This window comes from Protopterus annectens, chromosome 15.part0 (genome assembly GCF_019279795.1).
Source record: "Protopterus annectens isolate FY-2018-M chromosome 15.part0, PAN1.0, whole genome shotgun sequence".
NCBI classification, from domain to species: Eukaryota; Metazoa; Chordata; order Ceratodontiformes; family Protopteridae; genus Protopterus; species Protopterus annectens.
In genome coordinates, this window is record NC_056749.1 from 538,524,470 (window position 1) to 538,547,903 (window position 23,434).

General features: G+C 37.7%; 1 protein-coding gene across 2 annotated transcripts in view; it reads right to left on the reverse strand.

The window, feature by feature from the left end:
* The window catches only part of ATP1B4 (ATPase Na+/K+ transporting family member beta 4), a 541,897-nt gene extending 524,697 nt beyond the window's left edge, over positions 1 to 17,200 (reverse strand). Inside the window, exon 1 of one of the 2 annotated variants that reach the window (XM_044057342.1) lies at positions 17,073 to 17,200. The gene's annotated coding sequence lies outside the window, so the exon portion shown is untranslated. Of the gene's footprint in view, positions 1 to 17,061 lie in introns of both variants that reach the window. The other variant, XM_044057343.1, reaches the window with a different exon arrangement.
* Between the last annotated feature and the right edge of the window lie 6,234 nt (positions 17,201 to 23,434).

Here is a 23,434-nt window from a genome sequence, read left to right on the forward strand (position 1 = left end):
TATTTACAAGGGTGAAATGTAAAGAGCATAAACAGGTAGAAAAACAAAAGGGCTATATACTGACTACATTTGTGTAGTTTACTGATTCTTGTTTGTTGGTAAGTACCAAAATCTTTATAGTCACTTAAAGAGTCAGTAGTGTGCAACACTTTTGCCTAGAAGGGAACTGCTGGGGTGACCAGAATTTCAAACAAAATCCCAGTGAAATCAAGTAAGAAACTGACACATGCTGGTTAAGATTTTAAAGGCATATGCAAACGATAATTATTTTATAAAATGTATTCTGAGACTATTCACATATTTCTGTAAGAATAATGTCCTTAATGATTTCAGCTGTGCAATAACTTAATAAGACTGCCACACTATCAACAAGTTATAGAAAAAGCTGAAACTTTGTCAAAACACATTGAATGACAGAAACATGTGTGCTGCTGTTTTAATGTTAAATGTAGAAGATATTAAACAAAACTCTCTCATTTATTTTGTTTTAATCTTAAATCTTTTGCATTTTTGGTAACTACAAGTAGCCCAAAAGGACACCCACATCACATTTTTAGTGATGTAGTGAAGCTTCAAAAACATTGCTGAACTGATAAAATAAAATATATTAGTAGTCAAATAAAAAGGCAACTAACAATGTTTTAAAAGTGAGATGCCAGTCATGACTAAAACACAAAATAATACTGCACAACAAAGAGTAAATGGTGCCGTAAAGTAGGTGATACAGTGGAACTAAGATAAGAAGGTGGCACAGCAACTGAAGAGAGTAGCTGGGATCCTAAGAGAATTACAGTAGTTGCAGAAGAGACAGGTACACATCCTTGGCAGACATGGCCAGGATTTCCAGGCTCCCTGCTAGTTTGGAGAATACCCTTCTTCCTGGAGTAATTTGCAAATGTTCATATAAAAGAGGCATGAGGCAGTGCAGATAATGAGAATAAATGAATCAAGAAAGAACCAGCCAACACAGCTAAAAGCAGGTAAAACTTTAACAGGTAAGCACTTTCATGCCCTTCAAAGCTTCATCAGACCATAAAATCAAAGCAACCAGATGTATTTTTCTTCTAGGAGGGATGCTAATGAGATATCCCCTCATGGAACACTGGCTGCACCAGGTAATACTAGGGTTGCGCTCATGTACTCAAGTGATATTAATCTTGTATGCAATGTCATCAAGAAAAAAATGACTTATTCTTTTGGCCAGTGATGACATTAGACAGATTGTGGGTGATCAACCCTGTTTTTGTTCTAAGAACAATTTGTCTGTTAAAAGACAGCTTTATTATGAGAGTAGCAGTAATTTTAGCGTGGCCTCTGAACGAACAGATACGTTTCCATGTCGTTCCTGCAAAGCTTGCAAGTCTATTGTTATGCAAAAGTTTTTTATACATATGGTTACTTGGAAGAGGTATGCTCCCAGGTTTTATGCTGATTATAGAAGGACAAATCTAGTTTATTTAGCAGTTTGTGCAGTATGCATCTGCTTTTATGTACAGAAAACAAATCATTACCTTAAGGAACTTATTCTGCAGCACCTGTGTGACATATAGAAGTGCGATACATCCAGTGCCTTAGCTAAGCACATTTCCTCCTATGGCACACACGTATTTCATTTTATGGTTTTACAGTTAATTGCCAAGGGTATGAGAGGGGGTGATGTTATTAACAGAACTGAGATTGCTAAGATGAAATGGATAATTACCCTTCAAGCAGATAATAATTTTGGCTTAAATGAGGCTGTGCTTTAAAAACCGGCTTTAAAATCACGTGGTATGTTTTTTTTTATTGATTGTTTTTTCTATCTATGTAGTGTTGTGTTGCCTTGATTTTATGGTCTGACAAAGCACTAAAGAGTATGAACGTGCTTACCCATTAAAGTTTTATCCACTTTTAGATGTGTTGGTTGGTTCTTTCTTGATTAATTTATTTTGGTTTGCGTTAGACTATTTGTACTCCTTTCCCAGGTAATGAGACTGCCAGCTAGCATGGGTGGATAAACTTTGGGGGGGGGGTACCCATGATAGAGCTGAGAACTGCACTTCATTTCTAGAGGAAACACACACCAGGGGGATCAGCAGTCTGCAGTGGTACTGGTCAGTGTGGCTTCAGGTTCAAAGGTGTCAGTTTGATCATTTAAACTCTTTGGACTGAAAGCGGACTTCATGCAGCTAGAAGGCAATGAAACGTTTCCAAATCAGAGGAGAAAGAGAGAGAGAATACAAAGTTTTATAAAGGGCAGACTACAGATAGTGTTAGGGATATTTACAAGTATAGTTTAGACATTCAGAATAATATCCAAGTCCCAGAGGCAACAGATATATTCTCAATGGTATCCATATATGATGAAAGAGCACACATTTTATTCCTTCAGCATTTAGCAGAAGTTGTTGAATACATTAGTTGAGATTTTCATTATCAGCATCAGAATTACAGATTATATTATCTATGTACAAAATGCCAACTATAAAACAGACAGTAACCAGTGGTCGGGATTGAACCTTGGACCTCTGACACAAAGATTTTCCCACTAAGCCACTGTGCTGTTTACTAAAATGTCAGGGTTGCACTGTGCATTATGTGACATACATTCAGTATATACAGCTATGGAAGTGGAATTGTTTTGTCATGTGGATAGGAGGGAGGTAAGAAGCAGCTGTCAAGTGTCAATTTCAATAGTATGACAGTTCATGTTTAGACTATGACATCTTTGACCACTGTGATCATACCTTTCTGACCCTTGATGAACTTTGCAACCGCTTCATGACCCAACTGTGCTCCGCTTATTTTGACATAGAGCTAGTTCTTGCTTTACATCTCTTTCCATGTTTACCATTCACTTTGTGGAATTATTATACAGTCAGGGAGGATATTTACGTATCTCATTATTTAATAGAAGAACACCAAAGTGGTAAAAGGTGGGGCTATTCAGTTTAGCCAAGAAAGGAGATAAAACTGCTTATAGTAATATAAAAGAACAAAGAAAACAGACAATGAAGCTAAGTAAAACCAAGGATAGTGAAAAGGCAAAGCTGCTAAGTGAATATGTTCATATTTAGAATGGAAGTAAAGAGAAATTCATCACAATTAGGGAGCAGAAGAGCCCACAGTGTGTGTGTGTGTGTGTGTGTGTGTGTGTGTGTGTGTGTGTGTGTGTGTGTGTGTGTGTGTGTGTGTGTGTGTGTGTGTGTGTGTGTGTGTGTGCGCGTGTCTGTGTGAGTGTGAGAGCACATGTGTGGGGGGGGGCTTATCCTAATACTTTCACAAATAAAGGGTCCTGAAAGAATCCCAAAATCTGTAGATAAACAATGTACTGCTGCATACTGGAAATCATAATGGAGTACATGGAGGTGAGAATTTAAAACTGGCTTTAATAATCTACAGGTAAAGGATATAATTTCTGAAAACTAGAAGAAGATAAAACTATGTATCTTCTTTAAGAGTGGGAACATGAAAAGGCTTAAAGCTACTAATCTGTGAGCTTGACTTCTGTTGTATGGAAAATAATGACATCACTGTTGAAAGAAAGAATTTTAGAAGACTTGGGCACAGGACCCTGGGTATCAAATTTAATAGAGTTATTTTTTTAGATAGCAATCAGGGTGTTAAATCAGAAAGAGACCATGGCTAATGCCCAGTCAGACTTTGGTAAGGTCATTTGATATTGTGCCAGTTGATTGATTATAGAACAAACGAGAAAGACTTGCAGTGGACCTTACAATGGTAGTGTGAATAAAACACCATCTAAGAAAAGCTAAGCAATAACACATATACAATTGTGGTAAATGTTGTTGGAAATGAAAGGTGACTAATGAATTGCCACAAGAGTCAAAGAGAAACCTCTCATTTTGAGTGCCTCTATTAGTGGTATAGATAAAGGGTGGGAGGGAAATGCCTTTTAGCATGTGTATTCTTTGTCTTAGATTCTGATGAAGTCCCTTGGTTGTTTTTGGGTAAAAGGGCTCAACTGGATTTATTGAAAACTGTTTGCTCCTTCAACTGTGTTATTTGTTGTGTGCAATCCCTCTTGTCTTCCAGAGCATTACTTCTCATTTTAGTTGGTTATTCCTCTAGCAATCAGGCGACTAGTCAAACCATCATCTGGCTCATAGATATATGGGTATGGTAAAGAAGTTTAAAATGGAACCAGTCATAACCCTTGCAAAACATATTCAAAATATCATTGAGCAAGACACCTACAAAACTGCAGATGATGCTACATGTTCTGTTTTGTGGTACAGTAACAGAAATGTGTGGATCTTTTTCCTGTGAGGTGGTTTACAAACCTAACTGGGTAACCTTTTTAGGAGACCTTAATATTTCCAATGATGTAGGGAGTTCAGAGGAAGACAACTAAAATGCTGAACAATTTGAACTAGAAAGTTATGTAGTGGGTGCTTGATGTGTGGTAATGAAATATCTTGTAATTTAGGTTTATTGAATGAATTTCATCTTTAATATCTACACAAATCAAGTGCCTTCATCAGACAATGTAGGATATTCTTTGCACCATGCAACGCAGTTCCCCAGTTGTTCCTTTTATACTTTTTTCTTCTGTTTTCCTTGATCTGGATTATCGCTTCCATTCATTTTAGTAGATGCCACAACTACATTAAGTTATCTATTGAATATAGCTTTACATAATTTTTGTCTGATTTTGTGAATCAGTTGACTCATTGATGGTATCCTACCTCTATGCTGAGAAACATTTTAGTAGATTTTTTTAATACTGCTATGTGATTTTTTTTGATATTGTATTAGTTTAGTGAGGGTTGAATTTAGTTATCTTAGTTTTGTAGTTTAGCTGTGTTTTTAATTAATTAATTAAATTAAATTAAATTAATTAATGTTAAAATGTGAAGAGCACTGATCTAACTGGACCTCTTTCAAATTCGTTCTGGGACATGCAGAGTAATAACAGTGCTATTTTTTACCATGTTCTAGCAACAAAAGCTCAACAAATCATTGTTCTTGTGGTATATAAAGTAAAGTCAGTAATAGGTTCTGCACAGTGTTACAGCAATTAAAAAATAGCCTATTACACGTAATGGGTGTGTGCTTGAAAAGCAGGCATATCTAATGGCTGCAGTAATGAATTATGTTCTGAGTATAAAAATAAATTACACTGACAAAAAATGGGGGGAATAATGGGGAAGAGGTAGCGGAGTAAGCAAGAATGAAAGTGAGAGAGAGAAAGAGATAAAATTTAATGAAAAAAGGAATGGTTAAGCTATCGTATGAATGAGATTTTAAGTTGTATATCTAATGGAGACACTAATCCAGACTTCCATGTAGTAGGAGAGGCTTTAAAGGGGGATATTGGGATTATTTTGCTATTTTAAAAGCATATGTATTTAACACCTTTAGTTAGGCATGTCTTGAACTGTGGCTGGATGTCATGAAAGGAGGAGGTTTCTTTGAAGCTGCATAGTGGAGATTTCCAAAAGTGAGGATCAAGAACCCAAATCTTACTGCAGATTTTTAGATTTTGAGTGCTTTTTACCAAATAATGCAATTTTCTAGCTTGCAGTTCAGGTTTAATTTTATTTTGTATTCATTATTTTAACCTTTTTTCATCTTAAAAATAAATTTTGTTTCTAGTGGGCCTAATTTAGGACAGGCTTGATTTTTTTGTCAGGATTGTAAGATTATTTATTTTTGTCTTTTAGTTGATTGGGATGAAGTTTCCCTAACTGGTTTCACAGAAAGATTGATGATAAATGTTGGACAATGTAAATAGGTGGTGGTAATTGCTGGATTATCAATATAGAATGGTGATAAAATATATCTACACTTCAGCTCAAATACACAATTTTATCAGACCCTTTAGCAATGACTATCATTACAATAAAAACACAAGTGTACAAATAGTTGCTGTCAGTAAGTAGACTCCAGCTCCAGAAAGGAAGCCACATACCAATGAGTTTAAAACCACCAGAAAATGAATTTAGTTAAGCTTACAAATTCACAATTAGCTTATCATCCTCTAAAGCAGACTTACTCAGAATAAAGTAGAACAGTACTAAGACCAGTTTTATAGCAAAACCAAATAACTGATTCCCAATTAAGTAATTAAATAATCAAAAAACTTAAATACATCTTGTTCAAAAAATAAATACAAAATAGAAGAAGCTTAAATTCTTTATAAAAACTATCACATTGATTAAAACTATTAAATAAGTACTGTTTCAACTATACACTTTTTTGGAATGCATACGTTTTACAAGCATATTCATAAATGTGTATAATATATATATATATATATATATATATATATATATATATATATATATATGTGTGTGTGTGTGTGTATGTATATATATGTGTGTGTGTGTGTGTGTGTGTGTGTGTGTGTGTGTGTGTGTGCGTATATATACTTATAAATGTATATATATATATATTTATAAATATATATATATATTTTAAATATATATATATATATATATATATATATATATATATATATACATGCTGTAAAAAAATTAATCCATATTTGAAATAGTGAATAGGAAATACAAACAAATAATACAGAAAATAATGTAGAACTTTTTGACAGGGTATTATTATAATTTATTAGTCCTTTTTTTAAGACTGGTATTAAAGATGCACTGTTATTGATACCAGGAAAGTAAGTCACATATAGGTTTATTTGCCATGCTAATTCTCTTAGTTCCCAGTAATCCTTCCATGAACCTACCCTTGGGTTAGGGGTTACTTTTTCTAAGATAGTAAGCAAGAAGCATTTAATCCCAGGACATGATATTGAATGCCTAAATATAGCATTATTCTGACTGTCCTCTTATAGTATATTCGCTTTTACAACAGCTTCTCGGTCTTGCCAATAAAAAAGGTAGGACAGGAAAAGCAGGTGGCTAGATATACCAATCCTTTAGTCATACAGTTGCCAGCTTGCACATACACAGTGCATTTTGACTGGTTATTTAGTTGCATTCTCTGGCTGTCAAGAATATATTACCACATTTTCTAGTCGCCTTATTCATTTTCTTGTTTGTCTGACCTGATTCCAACATGTTTTTTTATGTTACTTGCACCGAGCTGGCAACTCGACACAGTAAAACTCCACTGCCAATCATGAGTGGACAGCTGATCCGCTGTGGCGACCCCTAACCGGGAAAAAGCCAAACGAAGATGAAGCTCTTTTATAAATACATAGTGGTCTAGGCCCTACAATTTATTTTAATTTTTCATCACTGGTCATAATATACTGGTACTTATTAATAATATGCTTGATTAGTTGGCAACCGGTATTATATTGCAAAATAAAGGCCCTAGTGAAGTCACTTTTCTGGCATAAAAAATTATTACTAATAGTTGCCCCATCATTGTTTACTTCATTTGATAAAGCCTTGCCATGTACACTGTTCCTTAAAACTGTATTATGTGGGGTATCTAAACCTACACCTAATAGTGGTTGATACGTCTTACCCCATTCATTAAAGATTTCATCACTGATACTCTTCACCAAGTGCCAAGGATAGTTTCTCTCCAAAAACATGTTTTCTAGCTTTTTCTTTTTGATATCAAACAATTTTCTGTCTGATATCATCCTTGCCAATCAAACAAACTGACATTTCACCTAACTCCTCTTTTGTATAAAGGGGTGTGCATTGTTGTAGCGTAAGTAACCACTGGAGAAAGTAGGCTTTCTATAAATGTTGGAAAAAAAGCCATGAGGATTGTTTATGAGGGTAATGTCTAAATAGTTTACCTAGTTTGGGTCACATTGGTGGGTACATTTCAAAAAGTGGGTTGAATGATTGGTGTAATTAATGAACTTTGGGATTGACAATAGATCTCCTGACCACAAAATAAAGATGTCATTCAGGAATCTTAAGTAAAGCTTAATATAATTTCAGAATGAGGATCCAAATATAAACTATTTTTCCCAGGTCAGCATTACTAAATTAACAAAAATGGGGGTGCACACCGACCCCATAGCTATGACCCACTTTGTCTGTTTGAAAATCTCTCCATCAATCCAAACATAGTTGTTCTCCAGGACAATTTCCATACAAACCATTACTAACCTAATTTCCAATAGTGTCAAAAACTCAAAGTTCAGCAGTGCATTGTGAAACATTTCCAAACCTCCTTCTTGGAGGATACTGGACAAAAAGACCAACAACATCTATGATCAGGAAGATGATAGCTTTGTTCAAAAGAGAAGGTTTAATCCTCCCTAAAAAAATCCCATGAGTCTTTAATTATGTGAGTATGAATATCTTGTACTGGTTTTAACAATTTATCTACATATACAGCAAATGAGGGAGTTTTTGAACCTGCAGTTGCCACAATTGGTCTGAATGGGGGGTTGTGAAGATCTTTGTATGTTTTTGGAATACCGAACATAGCCGGTATTCTTGGATTGGGGTTCTTTAAAAATGTATATGTGTCAAGATCTAGGGCATGCTGTAACAAGCCATCCTCTAGAAATTGGTCTATTTTTTAGTAAGAAAAATGAACCTCATTAATTGAGGCAGTGGTATAAGAACCACTCTCATATAATATTTTCACCATCTCCCCTGAATAGTTCAAGCTATCAAACACAACAATTCCCCCACCCTTGCCAGATTTCATAATACATGCAGAATGATTCCTTTTTATCTCATCCAAAAGTTTGTATTCATCCCTTGTCAGGTTATATTGCTTTGATTTCACATTACCTTGAGCATACTGCCTGTACATATGCTCACAAGTGTTACAGAAGACCTGGGCAATAGGCCATCCTTATGCATATACCTATATAGGTATATTATTTTTTAGCAAATGGACAACGCATCAACATCTGTTTGGTCGACACAACAGATGTGTGAGATTGACAATCCCTGAGTTGGAGAACTTGCCCTTTCTCCATGGATTGTGCAATTTGGGAGTTCCTCCCCGATATTGGTGTCTGAGGGCTTCTGTGTATTTTACCTCCTATGTATTACACCTAAGGCTATTATAGTTTACATCCTATTACACATGTACAACATAACAGACATACTTCATCCTCAGTGCAGATTCCTAGTGTGGGCATGTCATTTCTTCAGTTATGACATATCATACATTTGTAAATGTACTGGTTCACAAGGGTGTTGGTGGACCCCAAAATTTACTGTTCATTGTTGTGTTTGCTGATTTCAGTATGAACATTCTGATGCTGTTATCAGTAAGGCAGACACTGTACCTGGATAACTCCTGTGTAGAAAACAAACATTCTGATGCCTTGTCAATTCCCTATTGCATTATTCAGGATGATAATGTTATTCTTAATGGGAGAGGTTTTACACTCTCCTGCAGGTACATATTTGTGCCTGGACATAGTATGTGCCATGAGGAGAACAGACAAGTCTTGGCTGGATTTGCTGGGCTTGTCCTGGTAGGTTCAATATTAGGTAGCTTATGGATGCACTCACATATAATGTGTTAATGTATACTCCAAAGGTATAATTCATAAAAAAAAAATAAAACATCCAGTCAGACTGCTTAAAGTACTACATTTGTCCTGATATCTTCCAGGTAGGGTGGTTGTCATAATTAGGTAACTCCTGCACCCATATCTCTGTAGTTCTGCTGTACCTGGCATGACTGCTGCTCAGCTCTTTGACCCTAGTGGTGCTGCACAGCAGGTTCCCCAGCTCTCTGTTCCTCATGCCGTGCTGCACAGAATGTTCCCCAGATCTCTATTCCTCATGCCGTGCTGCACAGAATGTTCCCCAGATCTCTATTCCTCATGCCGTGCTGCACGGGATGTTCCCCAGATCTCTGTTCCTCATGCCGTGCTGCACAGAATGTTCACCAGATCTCTATTCCTCATGCCGTGCTGCACAGGATGTTCCCCAGATCTCTATTCCTCATGCCGTGCTGCACAGGATGTTCCCCAGATCTCTATTCCTCATGCCGTGCTGCACAGGATGTTCCCCAGATCTCTATTCCTCATGCCGTGCTGCACGGGATGTTCCCCAGCACTCTGTTCCTTTCTTCCTTCACCACTATATTACTTTTCTGCTACTTGGATCATATAGTCCATGAAAGAATCTGCATTGATGCTGTTGAAATAAAAGAGTATTTGTGACATCTAATGCTATCACTATGTAGTGTCCAGTGGCATAGTCATCTGCAAGGTTGCATCTGTCGTTGTCTCATGTTCAGTCTTTACAGAAGGCCCAGGCTGTCCGTGAAACACTCTGTCCTCTTACTGCTAAAAGTTTTGCAGCATCAGACATGTGCCCTGATCTTCCTAGTCTACAGTTCTGGATCCCAGTTTGGGAACACAGTATATAATGTGATACAACTTATGCAAACAGAAATAGAGGGAAAACAATAGTTTGAATGGTGGGGTCATTCAAAGACACTGGTACGTGATACCATATATGAATATAGTGGGAAACAAATATTAAGCAAGGCAGTGAATCTGTAGTCTGAGAAGGTTGGCATATTTAGCAGGATTACTGACCTGGCAACAGTAATGCAAGAGCTGAAAGGGCACACAGCACCGCAGCTAATGCATTGGTGACTACTTGCATGACCCAAACTGTACAGTGATCATACGACACCATGTGACTGCAGTACATGATACTGGGAATGCAGCAGAAAGATCAGGGCAATGTGGACAAACAACAGAGGGCTGGAAGAATTTAGCAGCCATCAGAGGTACTCAAGCAAAATACTAGCCAGCACGACACAATGTTCAGCAATATAAAACATAGGCAGTGGACCTCTCAAAATGACATGTCACTGTCACTCGCTATTAAAATGTATGGTAACACTGTCTGCAAGGAATACAGACCCCAGGGATCCATGAATACGCATGTCAGGACTGCTAGTCCATAACCATGAATATGGAGTGTAACATACGTATTAACAGTTATGGCAGCAGGCAGCACAGGAGAGCACAGACAAGACACAGCCACCCAGGAACCAAGGGCAACCTGTAGCCTCAAGGTCAGATTGGCCACTTATTTAGATATATCCAGAGTCAATGACAAAAAGAAAATAGATGTTCCACATAAAGAGATATATCTTCAACCATACAAAATGGTCAAGAACAATTCCTACTGGGCCTGCAGTTAGGTGTGGAGTAGTACCATGTGAAGACCACCACAACTCCAAATGCAGGCACTGTCACCTGCCAGACACTGGGGAAACAACAATGTACACATTGTTATCAGACCCTCTCAGCTATGACAGTGGTAGTAAGAATACCCTTTTCCAAGTATTAAAGAGGATTTGTGATTGTCATGTCTCAGATGTGGTATATGCCCTATCCCAGACCAGGGCCCCTGACAGATTCATACACAGGTTGAGAAGATCAAAGACCCAGGGCAGTTTTGGGGAATGTGGTGTCACTATAGCAGTTTGTTCACCAGCAATGACCTATCAGTACAGGCAAATTCCACATGAAGTACCACAGCAACAAACATGGGTGCTTTGTACTAGTTTTGCTGACCACTGTGGATAACCTCCATGACCTTTATTTTTTGTGCAGTAGCTTATGTATGTTACATTTGTAACAAAGGGCATTATAAGAAGCTAACTGTATGCAATCTATACTCTCCCCCACACCGGCAAAGTTGGCTGCAAGTCTGTGCCACTAATTTACATTTTGATGAGCCACAAGACCCTCAAGATGTATAACCTGACATGTAGTATGGTGCTGGAAATTGTTGAAGATTGTGGTTTACAGGAAGAGCCAGAATAAATCCTCTCTGACTTTGAATCTGCAGCTCTCTGCAGTGTCTTCTACAATTTCCTATGTACCCACCAAAAAATGCTTCTTCCATTTTTGCAGTATATGTATGACAGGATGCAAAGCTACAGTCTGGCATCAGTTTGTGATGATACAAACATGGTGTTTCAATGGAACACTGAATGCCTTAAAGCCATGCCTTTTTTTGCAGACTGTCAATGTTCCATCTGCCTTTGATGAACCATGCCCCAGCTTCCCAGAGTCAACAAAGCCAGTGCTCTAGTATGTGGAGGACATTTCCATCCTGGGAATGAGGCATCATATTGGCACATGTGCTTCCAAGAGATTCTTGCATACCTCCCACAAACTGTGCAGTGTGATGGACCTGTGTTGAAATGTGGCACTGTAGGCTGTGTTGCTTGCTGGGTAAGTGTCATGTCAGTGTATAAAGAGTTGCAGGAGGAACAGAACTGGATCAAGTGGCTGCATGATGGGCTGCTGACAGGCATTCTCTTAAGTCCTCAAAGACACTTAACAAGACTTTCAGAAGAGCAAAGACTGACAGTAATGAGTTAGCTTGGGAAATATAACACTTTGTGTTACCCAAAAATATTGTTACGTCTTTAAAATTGTGAAGACTGCTATTGTTCAAATTTGTGGTGGAGAGCACTGTAGTGATGTATAATAAAATGTATTTGTGGTGCAATCAGTGAAAAAAGCATGGGGTGGGGGGTGCATACCAAGGTCCATGGATCCTGGAAACACAATGAACTTTATTTTTATGCCCTTTATATATTACTGTGCACATGTACACCACAGGACACCTTACTGCCAGTTTACTGTGTGGTCCTGGTTCTCCTTTTTTCTGTCATTGTCTTTATAGCTCCAGTATTAACCATGTCTATTCTATTACTGTTTTAATACTGGGTGAGTTGTCTCTCTGCTCCTCTCTCCTGCTGCTGTACCTCTCCACAATCTCTTGTGCAACTAACTGTCCTTCCAGTTCCATTATGCTATACCTAACATCATACTTCTATCCCTGCATTTAATGTCCTTTTGTGGTTGTACACCCAACTATTGAATATATTGTTTTTATTTATTTATTTATTTTTTTGCTTGGTATGCTTTTCAGCCTTATAGCTTTGCCATGGTTGTCCTTGTGGTGCATTCCTTCACTGACTTCTCATAAATTACCCCCATTCATCACCATTCTTTTACATGCTGCATAATGTTGTTAGTTGCAAATGACCTTGTAAGACTTGTTATGTGGCACAAAGTTATAGTGGGATGTATTATGGTCAAGTGTATTATAGATGCCAGTCCCTACACAGCTACTATGTGTTCACTAGGCATTCTGTCCTTGTCATACGCACTAATGTCCATACCTTCTCTTCCCTTTGTATATTAGACACCATGACAGCATAGCTGCACTGGGAATCTGATAGTTATAAAAGTTATTGCAGAGGGGCTGCGCGCCCATTCACCACCTTGATTATGACCCCACACCACTGATCTCTAAATTTAATATCTCTGAGTTCAGACTGAGCAAAGTAAGAGTATCTGTATTTCCCTTTCATCTGAGATTATTGAAGTCTTGGAGATAGTATATTTGGAGCTCAGGGGATATATTTAGAACCTGAGAGTGTACTGGTTACAGACCCCCATAAAAAACACTTTCAAATACTCTTTGATCTTTTATTAGCCATGGTGGTCAGAGGGGCAGGATCAAGCAGACCCCTTCTTTGTATAGTGGCTTTATGCTAAAATACTCTGGAACACCACACCTACAGGTGTTATACCAAAGCCATTCATAAATATGCTGCTTAACATGTTAGTTGCATGCACTGTGCACATTACCAGACCACTGTAGTAGTGGACAAACAGTGGAACTTAGCAGCAAGCCATGCAAAGCAGGCTGAGATGTCATACAACAAAGAGGTGACTTGCAGGACAAATCCAGACACACTACTCTCAACCTACTTTGGGGCTACTGCAGAATGACCCAGCATTATACCTCTCAACCTCATAGACCAACAAATCTGGACAAAGTCAAAAATAATGGGGGGACAAAGGTTCAAAATTAGGGACAGATTTTAATTATTGCTCTTAAAAATGTAGAAAGTTGCAAGAATAACAGGTTTTGCATTAACATGCATTATCTGAAGGATATAAGGTCTGGAACTAAAATGTCTATCATTATTTAGTAATATCAATGCTCAATAATTTGTCAAAAAAAAACAAATTTTATGAGGAACAGACCAACAATATTAGACAAAAATTTGGACATTCTGTGAAAATTTGGACAGGTGAGAGGTATGCCCTGCATCATATCCCTGATAAAATGGCCATGGCTGAGAAGAACTACCTGTTCAGCATTCTGACTGATTCTCTGACTGATAACTAAGTGTCTAAAAATCCTAAATAAGTCAATAACATTTAACCATCATTAACTTATCTTAACAGATGTTAGCTGCTTTCTTATGCCTGTCCCAATAAGTATGAAATAGAAATAGTGCAGATGCGTAGTATATATTAAAATTAGCTAAGGTAAATTTAAGAAATTTGAGTAATTTTATGTATGGAAGTTTAATACCCCAACACACATTGAGATTACTGCACATGGATTAATCTTGCAGTTTATATTTCCTTGTTTATGTTGTAGTACCTCTTTAACATTTAGTGACAAATACTTAACATTATTTAAAGCATTCATGATACTTTTAAGCATTTTTTGCTCATCCTGATAATATATATGTTCCTTAATGACTATTATACAAATATGCATTTATAATATTAAATAACAGTATTACACATAGAACATGTATTATTATTATTATTGCATGTCACTGTTCCTGTTTCTGCATGAGAGTGCAACCTTTCAAACAAAACAGTGTAGCCATTCAGTCTGATACTCACATTTGCCAAATACTCCAAGTTCAACACTGGTGAACTGCCAATGTGTCATTGTTCTGATAACTTAAATTCCATTAACTGAACAGCCATCTTGTTATTATAACCATGTTGATACACTACGGTCTACAGATAGTGAATGAAGTGAATTAATTATCATTTAGTTAATTTCCACACTTTTTAGTCTTAGTTTGATACCACTGACATGTTCTGTCCATAAAGCTCAAGTGGATTACATAGAATATATAAATGTAATATAAATAAGAACAATGCAGCATTATTTGGGTTATAATGCAGACAGACAAGACAGGCATGCAGAAGTATTAATTCATAGAAAGGGTGGTAGGCAGCGGAGTGGCCTTCTGCAACAGGTAGCAAGGTCGGAGCAGTAATGCAATTAGTAATGCCTAAAGGAAATTCAGAGGTGAGCTAAGGTAAAAGTAAGGTCTATAGCATGCACAGCAGGTAGGGAAGTAAACAGAGCTGGTAGGCCAAGTGTTTTACTATTTACCATCATAATTTTTATTTCTGGATTTATTAGCTATATCTAATAGCTATAAGGAAACATAAATCCAAATACTCAAGCTTTATTTTGTACTGTGACCACAACCTTAATATTCAGATTCAGAATAATATTAAATAGTTTCAAGGCAGTTAAATAAATGCCTCTTGTCACAAATATATTAGTATCAGATCCATGAATGGCTATAAATGTTAAACCAATTTCATTTATTTATTCATTCATTCATTCCTTAATTCATTTATGTATTTATTTGAGGGAGTATGACTCTTTTAATTCATCTATGTACTTAAAGTAACACTCTTTGCATTTTAGGATTTGATATTAGTTTACTATTACACACAAAGACACAGGTTGCTTTTATTATCCTTTCTCCCTTTTTTTGGGGGGGGTCAACTTTTTATTTTTATGTGACATTCAGTAACACTGCTTACATTTTAGTAGTTAGATGTTGAGTAGGGTAGACACAACACCTAGATGTTATCATCCTTAAAAATTATGTTTTGTGCAAAGGTAAGGTCAGCTTAACTGGACAATTTATTTCTGAAGTTCCTACTAGTGGGGTGGAAGGTGATGGGGAAACACTTCAGTAGGGGGGAGTGGGACTTGTCACCTGCAGCATACATAGCTGAAACAGGGCTTATGTTACCTATGTGGGTGTGCAATGGTGCTGTGAAGAGAGTGCCCCCATTGTTAGGGTGGTGTGTCCCTCCTGCTCACCTACCTCTATAACAGCTGTCCTTGTTACACCCCTGATATCACCAACAGGCTTTTGAACTGTTGTGTCTTCTGATCACCAACAGGGCTTTTGAACTGTTGTGTCTCCTGCATACTTCAATCTCTGCCTCCAGAAGAGGCAAGGCTAATTCCACCTGGCCAGCTCTAGCAGGTGCTCAAGTCGCTAATCAAACTCAATTTGTCCAAGTCACAGGCAGATCTTTATTCCTCTATGAGGATTGCTGGGCAAATTTTGCAAAACTCAATACACATTAATGGCTTCAGTTTTATTAATGACAGTATGCTGTTCTGCAGACAGAAACACAGAATTATGTTACAGTGTTTATTAACTGATAAATTAAAATGGTAAACTCATTAAACCAGCATTAATGTGGCCTGCTGATAGTGTTACCAGAGGTTACCAAATATCTTGCCATAGCAGTTATCACAGTGCAGCCTTTTTCTCTGTATATTAACTGGTTTCCCCAGGTTTCTGCATTACTTAATGCATTCATACTGTTTCATACATCGCTTGTATGTTCTGAAATATGTTATGCTTCACTGAATGATAGATCATAGTGTCTCTGTATGGCTTTTCTCAAATGCAGTCACCTGTTTTATATTCTCTGATATTGTTAGAGGTTTTGTGAAGTAGGTTCACAGCACACCTACAGATGCCTCGGTAATGGTATCAGAGTACAGGACCTAATGCCACAGTTCCTTTAAATCAGATATGCTCATATAATGCTGTATACCTCAGTCTTCCTAAAATATTAATTCTGAGAACACATTAATACAATGAAAATAAGTACAGGGAATCATAAAGTCCAGATGTAAGACTTTGAATACCCTCCAAGTATCTCTAAAAGCTTACAAATGCATTCAAATGCTCTGTGATCATATAGTATAATGTTTCTAACAGTTTTCTCATTTCACAACACATAATATGCATGGCACAATAAACAGACTACAAAGAACAAATAATTAAAGCGAGCCACAATAACATCTATACTTCTGGTGAATCATATATGCAGTGTGAGCAGGTGAATGATTTTAGTAGTTCCCCCAACATTAATACACATACGTTTACTGAGCAGAACTGTAATTCCATCATTGTACAAGTGACACTGTAAGAAAGAGAAAAGTTAAGATCACTTTCACATTTGCAACAGCTTTTTCCCCAAGCGTTTGCCAGATTTAACAACAGAATACAAACTCTCCATACCAGTGTCCTACCTCAATTCGGGTCCCTTCAAATGCTGTTCTCCCAGTCAGAGCACACATTAAATTAAAAGGGCATAGATGGAAGGCAAGCCATATGTGCCAATAACCAGCATCCTTTTCAGGCAAATAAGAACAGAGAAAGTGTCTGTCTGGGCAGCCCAAAACTGGCAAAGGAGGTAAAAGAGAAAAAAAAAGTTTGAAGATATTTCGTGTCATAGCTCTTCAGTGCCACCAGCAGGTTTCACAGAATCACTGTTTTATTTTATGACTTGAGTTTTCCTTTTCTTCAGTGAATTTTACAAAATTAAAGAAACATTGAAGCACAGTTTATAGCACTGGTAATTTCAGACTCATATAGTGCTTGGTTTAATCATTTTTTGTTAGTTTGCTCCCTTGTCCCATATAAGGACATTATGTAATTTAAGTAAACAAAAAAAAAATCAACATGCATCTGAGAATCACAAACAGTTTATAAATTTGCCACATTTTAGATTACTAAACTGTGTATACCTTAGAATTAATTTGTTTTAGTTAATTAAGGCCAGTTTAGTGAAAAGTGATTAGATCAAATTCAAGCAATCAACTTGTTTTCAGAAAGTACAGTTGTGTAAGTAAAGTTACTATAACAGTACATGTTCAAATGATCACTGCTGCAGTAGCCTTAGCTATACATGCAGCTAAGGTGGTGCAAGAGGGGCAACTGCTCCAGTCACAAAGTGTTGGGGGGTGGTGAGATCAGCCAATCCAGACCTCTATTTAATGCAATACCAACATTTAAAAGCTGATTTTGCATTTGGGGTCAAACTTGAGCACTGTAGTGCTCTGTGTGTGGTCTAGACTGTAGAAATTGCTTGCTACATTATAGCAGGTAGTTCGCTACAATTTAAAAGAAGATTATTTTAAACTAAAGCATGGGTTCTGTAGCTGTCCATGCAGGAAGAGTATAAACTGTAGAAATTGTTTGCTACATTTGTAGCAAGCAGTTTGCTATAGTTTAAAAGAAGAAGTGATTTTTTTTTTTTTACTAAAAAATGTGTGGTAGGTGAGGTAGGAGCAGAGAACAGAAATGGGACATGGATGGCCGGAGCAGGAGGGGGGGGGGGCATGTCATGCATCTGGTCATCTGGTTGGTGTGCCAGTAGAAGGAATGGCCTGTTTTGTTTTCCTCTTTAATGGAAGAGCTGAGGGGGTGGGACACTGGTTTGTGGTACTGCATGGGGTTCTGGTTGAACCAGCTACTCTTCTGGGTTATATCCTGCCAAGGATATAACAGTTGGCCATCTTCCAAAGCTTCAGGGCACCTTTCTAAGGACCAAGATGTCTGGCAGCTCAAGCTGAGCTGACTAAAAGACAAGTTTGGGAGCAAAAACCCTTCAGAGCTATTCTGATAACAGAGAGAGTGAGGCTGAGCTCTGAAAGAGCAATACTAGGAAGAACAAACATAAATAACCACACCTTGACATAAACAACACATCAAAAAACAAGGGGGTGGATGGGAGGGAGTGGCTGCTGTAGCAGTGATCATTCAAACATCGACTGTTATTGTAAGTTTACTAACACAACTACCAGGTTCATCATTTTGATCAGTCTTGTAGTAGTCTTAGCTATATGGGTAGATTTCCTTAGCTTACTACATTTGGGAGGTGGAAGGAGAAGACTCCAGAATCCCCTGGAGAATGGTCCTTGCAAAGTCTGATCTAGACCTGAAGAAGGAATCAAGCTTACAGTGCTTTGTAAAAGTATGTACAGAGGACCAAGTATCAGGTTTCAGAATCCAACCCTTTCCAAAAAGCACTAATGAAGCCAAGGCCCTGGTAGAGCTGGCCTTGACCTTGCCTGAAATAGTTTTGTTGTGGTGAGTATAAAAAAAGCTAATGGCCTTAGACAACCATTTGGAAATAGTCTAATTTGACACAGATTGTCCCTTCTTTTTATCTTCACAAGAAATGAACTGATCCAAAGATCTGAATGATTTAGTTCTGTCAAGACAGCACATGAATTGTCTGTGGACATCTAAGGCAAGGAGTATCCTTTTTCTCTCATGTTTAGGCTCAGGAAACAAAACAAAGAGGGAGATGGATTATTTGGCTTAAAGTATACTCAGATACTACTTCAGTCCTAAAAGAAGATTAATTTTCAGATAAACCCTGTCTCTGTAAAACATGTGATAGAGTTGATTCACCATAAGAACTTGCAACTCAGGTACCCTTCTTGCAGAGGTCAGAGCAATCAGTAAAACTGTTTTCCATGTAAAGAATCTGAAGTCAGCCAGGTTTTCTGGTTCAAATGGAGCAAGTGTTAGCTTATCTAACACAAAATTAAGATCCCAGAAAGGGACCACTGGTTTTCTTGGAGACTTGTTATGCAAAATCTCTTTCAAAAACATTTTGACGTGAGAATGCATTGAAAGAGGAGTTTCCATAGGCAGACATGCTCAAATGGCTGATAAATGAACCTTTTCAGGGGAGTAAGATAGGCCAAAGGATATTAATTTACACAAATAACATAAAACCAGAGAATAACTAGCCCTGAATGGGCGCTCGTTATGTTATTGGAAACAACTAGGAACCCTTTTCCATTTGCTAATATATACTTTTCTAGTAACAGGCTTTCTTACCTCCATTACTACCTGCTGTATGTCTTCAGTAAACAGGTGCCTAAACGGAATTACCCCTTATCATCTAGGCAGTCAATTGAAGTTGATTGGTGTTGGGGTGTATTAAAAAATCCTGTTCTTGTGTGAGTAGATCCAGCCTATGAGGAAACTTGTGGTAATTGCCCTGGCCATTTCCAAAAGAAGAAAGAACTACAGTTGCCTGGGCCAGAAGGGAGTCACCACAATGATCTTGATGGGGTCCTTCTGAATCTTCAGAAGTATCCTGGATATTAGTAGAAGAGGTAGAAAGATATACAGGTACATTCCTTCTCAATGAAAAGAAAAGGCATCTGTCTTGCAGGCCTTCTTGCATGGAGTTCTGGAGCAGAATCTTGCCAGCAAAGAGGTCTACTTGAGGAACTCCCCACAGGTGGATCAAATTTAGTTTCCATTCATGAGGGTCTGCCATTGCCCTGCTCAGCTTATCTGCCCCACAGTTTTGCTCTGATGGAATGTAGGGTGCCTGAAGAGTGAGATTATGCTATGAAGCTATATCCTATGCTAACATGGCTAGTCTGCAAAGGTGGTACAACTTGGATCCCCCTTGCTGATGTACCACATGGTTGTGGTATTGTCTGTAACAAATTAAAGAGGTACAAGGACCAAAGATGATTCAGGGAGTTGAGTGCATTGATCAGAGCAGGCCTCTCTTTTATATGTGTGTGCTTATGTCTATCTTTGGTGACCAACACACCTTGCACTTTTATCCTTCCTGAAACTGCTCCGCCAGCAAAGTCCAAGGCATCTGTGGTGATTGACTGTTTTGGAACAGGGAGAGGGAGAAGGGGGAGATCAGGATTTAGGGATATCTGTTTCTCCACCAAGTGATTTCCCTTCTGACAAATCCAAGCACATGGATATGAAAAGACAAGGGGTGTTGGTACTGGAATCAAAGAGACTTCAGATACCATTGTATAGTTCTCATATGGAGTCCTGCCAAGCCAAAATCCTGAGGCATCCCTTACAGTGACTGATGTCTGAGTGGAAAACTCTAGAAATTGATCTAGACATAGATATATATTTTTCCTGTGGAATAAAAGCTGTTTGGACTGTGGTGTCTAGTTGACATCCCAGAAACAAAATCCTGTGAGGAGTCAAGAAAAACTTTAGAATGTTCTCTTGGAATCACATCTTGTGTAAGAGATCTTTCACCCCTAACAGAGGATTCCTGACACTTTGAAAGAGTCTCTGCAAAAATAAGCAAATCATCTAAATATGGAACAATGTAGATATCCTGCAGTCTGCAATTAGCCATAACTAGAATTAGACACCTTGTGGACACTCTTGGTGCAGTCGATAATGAACTCATAATGCGATCCAGACACACAGGACTTTAAGAATTGCCTGAAGTCTGGATGAGTAGGAATGTGATGATAAGCATCATTTAAATCTAATGTTACAAGGAAACTTAAATTAGATAGTAGTAGTAACAGGTCGTGAAGTAACATCATTTTAAATTGGGGCACTGTCGCAAACAGGCTTAGGAAAGAAAGATCTAGAACTGGTCACTAAGCATTTTCTTTCTTTGGCACTAAAAACATCCTTGAATAAAACCCCTCTCCATCTTGGAAGAGGGAACTGGTTATATCGTTCCCTGGGACAGCATGGGATAAAGGACTTTTGGAAACAAATAAGTCTGATCTGTAGGATGAGGAACTAAAGGAGGAATATCCTCCCATTGTCATCTGTAACCTTGATGAATGATCTTTAGAAGACATTTGTCTGAAACTATCTGTTGCCAAAAAGAAAACTGAGATTCAGACTTTATGGAAGAAAAAGGGGCTGCCAAGGTGGTGGTAGTAATAGTGGTGGGGGGAGGCAAAGTCTCTTAAATAGTCCTTCTGACTTAATGGATTATCATTGGTTTTGTGAGTGTCCAGAATTTTTGTTGGAATCCCACTGACATTTCTTCTTAAACATCTGTTTACCTGCATTTTGTTGAGACTGTTTATTTTGTTTCTTACCAAAGCTGGATGAGGATTTACAGAATCCCTTGGAAAACTTGGAAAAGGAGGGCTGAAAAATCTTACAGAGTCCCTGTATCAGCTTAGCCCTTTCATCACACATTTTGATCACCTCTACAACAGAGGTGCCAAAAACTAAATCTCTATACAAAGGATAATTTAAAATCTCATTTTTAACATCTACATGGTTCTGAAAATGCAGCTATGGAAATCTCCTCAAAACAGTACCAGTGGCCATATTTCTGGAAGAAGTATCAACAATGTGCTAAAGTGCAGTTTAAAATATACATAAATAACATAAATTACCTGTTAGTCTTGACTCAAGAATAACTCTTCAAGATGTGTAATCATTTGTTCTCGTTATTTAAATAAATCACTGCGCTGGGAGACTACCTTCACAGAGTTTCCAAATCAGTCTCACCAAGCAGCAAAACCTTACAATTTTTATACCTTTTCCTTATCAGTAGCTTTCAAGCAGGATTCTGACGTTAACAAATAGGGTCTCTGCAGACCCTGGTGCTTCTTGCTTAGAGCTTTACATGAACACTTAACAACCATGTTTTTAGTAACAATAATGTTTTAGAAAAGCACCTGGCCTGGCAAATAGCCTCAATTTTGACCTTTTAAATTTAAGTACCAGTAACATTTTATCTCCCCAACATTCCTTGTAATTACCTATCCGCAGCCTGGGAAGGTCCGAGCTCACATAAAGCAAAATTTCTTTCACATTGTTTACTTTCCTCCCTTTATGGGCATTCCAGACTCTGTAGACCATAGTACATTCCTTAACCCCTTCAGCACTTTCTTTGCCTTCAGTCATCTGTTAATACACTTTGCAGCTAAATATTAGAATGCAGTTGTGAGACACTTAGAACTACAATGAGTATCTGTGGTTTACATAACTATGCATTTTATATTACATATCATTTTTAACATACATATTTGCTAAATATTTTATTTGTGCAGAAACTGTAAGTTAATATACATTCTGGTGTAGAATATTCATGAGAAATGCATTTTCTCTAAAAGAATCCCCCCTTTGACACTATTAGTGTCATACAATATACAATTTTATTTTGATTTTTCTCAATTTGATAAAATACGCTTCAGCATTATAATATTCATCATCTGTAGTGATTGAATTTTCATTCATCTTAAGTTTATCATTAGGTACGAGTGGCATTTCACAAGCACTTTGTGATTACAGCCTTCAGAACAGAAAATATTAAAACAATTAAAAGAATAGTAATTATATACTAGTTCCCAGGTTACCAAATACACTGCCCAACCATCCAAGTGTCCATTGTTTGGAAGTGCTGTCCATAGCCTTTGCCCTCTGCTCCATGAAATTGGCCAACTTTTCTTGTTCATCATGACAGTCACTAATATAACAATGACAATGACTTCCTATGAGGGCACATGACCCCCTTTTGCAGCAAGTATTATATCGCGTGCCAATTGATTCCTTAACACCACAGTTCATATTTCAGTCATTTCTCAATTTGCCATTCTAATGTGATGTGAAGTATGGTTAGCTACTTCCTGAAGAATTTAAGCAAGCATGGTGATTTCAAGCATTGTCCTTTGCGCTCCATGCCCAAGAGTAAAAACTGAAAGTACTTGCTCCACCCAGTGGATTGCCCGCTTATTTCTCAGTCTGCCTGCTGGGGGATTTTCAAAATGCTGAATAGCATGAATAATATAGCCCACAAAACAACATCTTAACCAGTTTGTGGGTAATCAGGGGTAGGCAC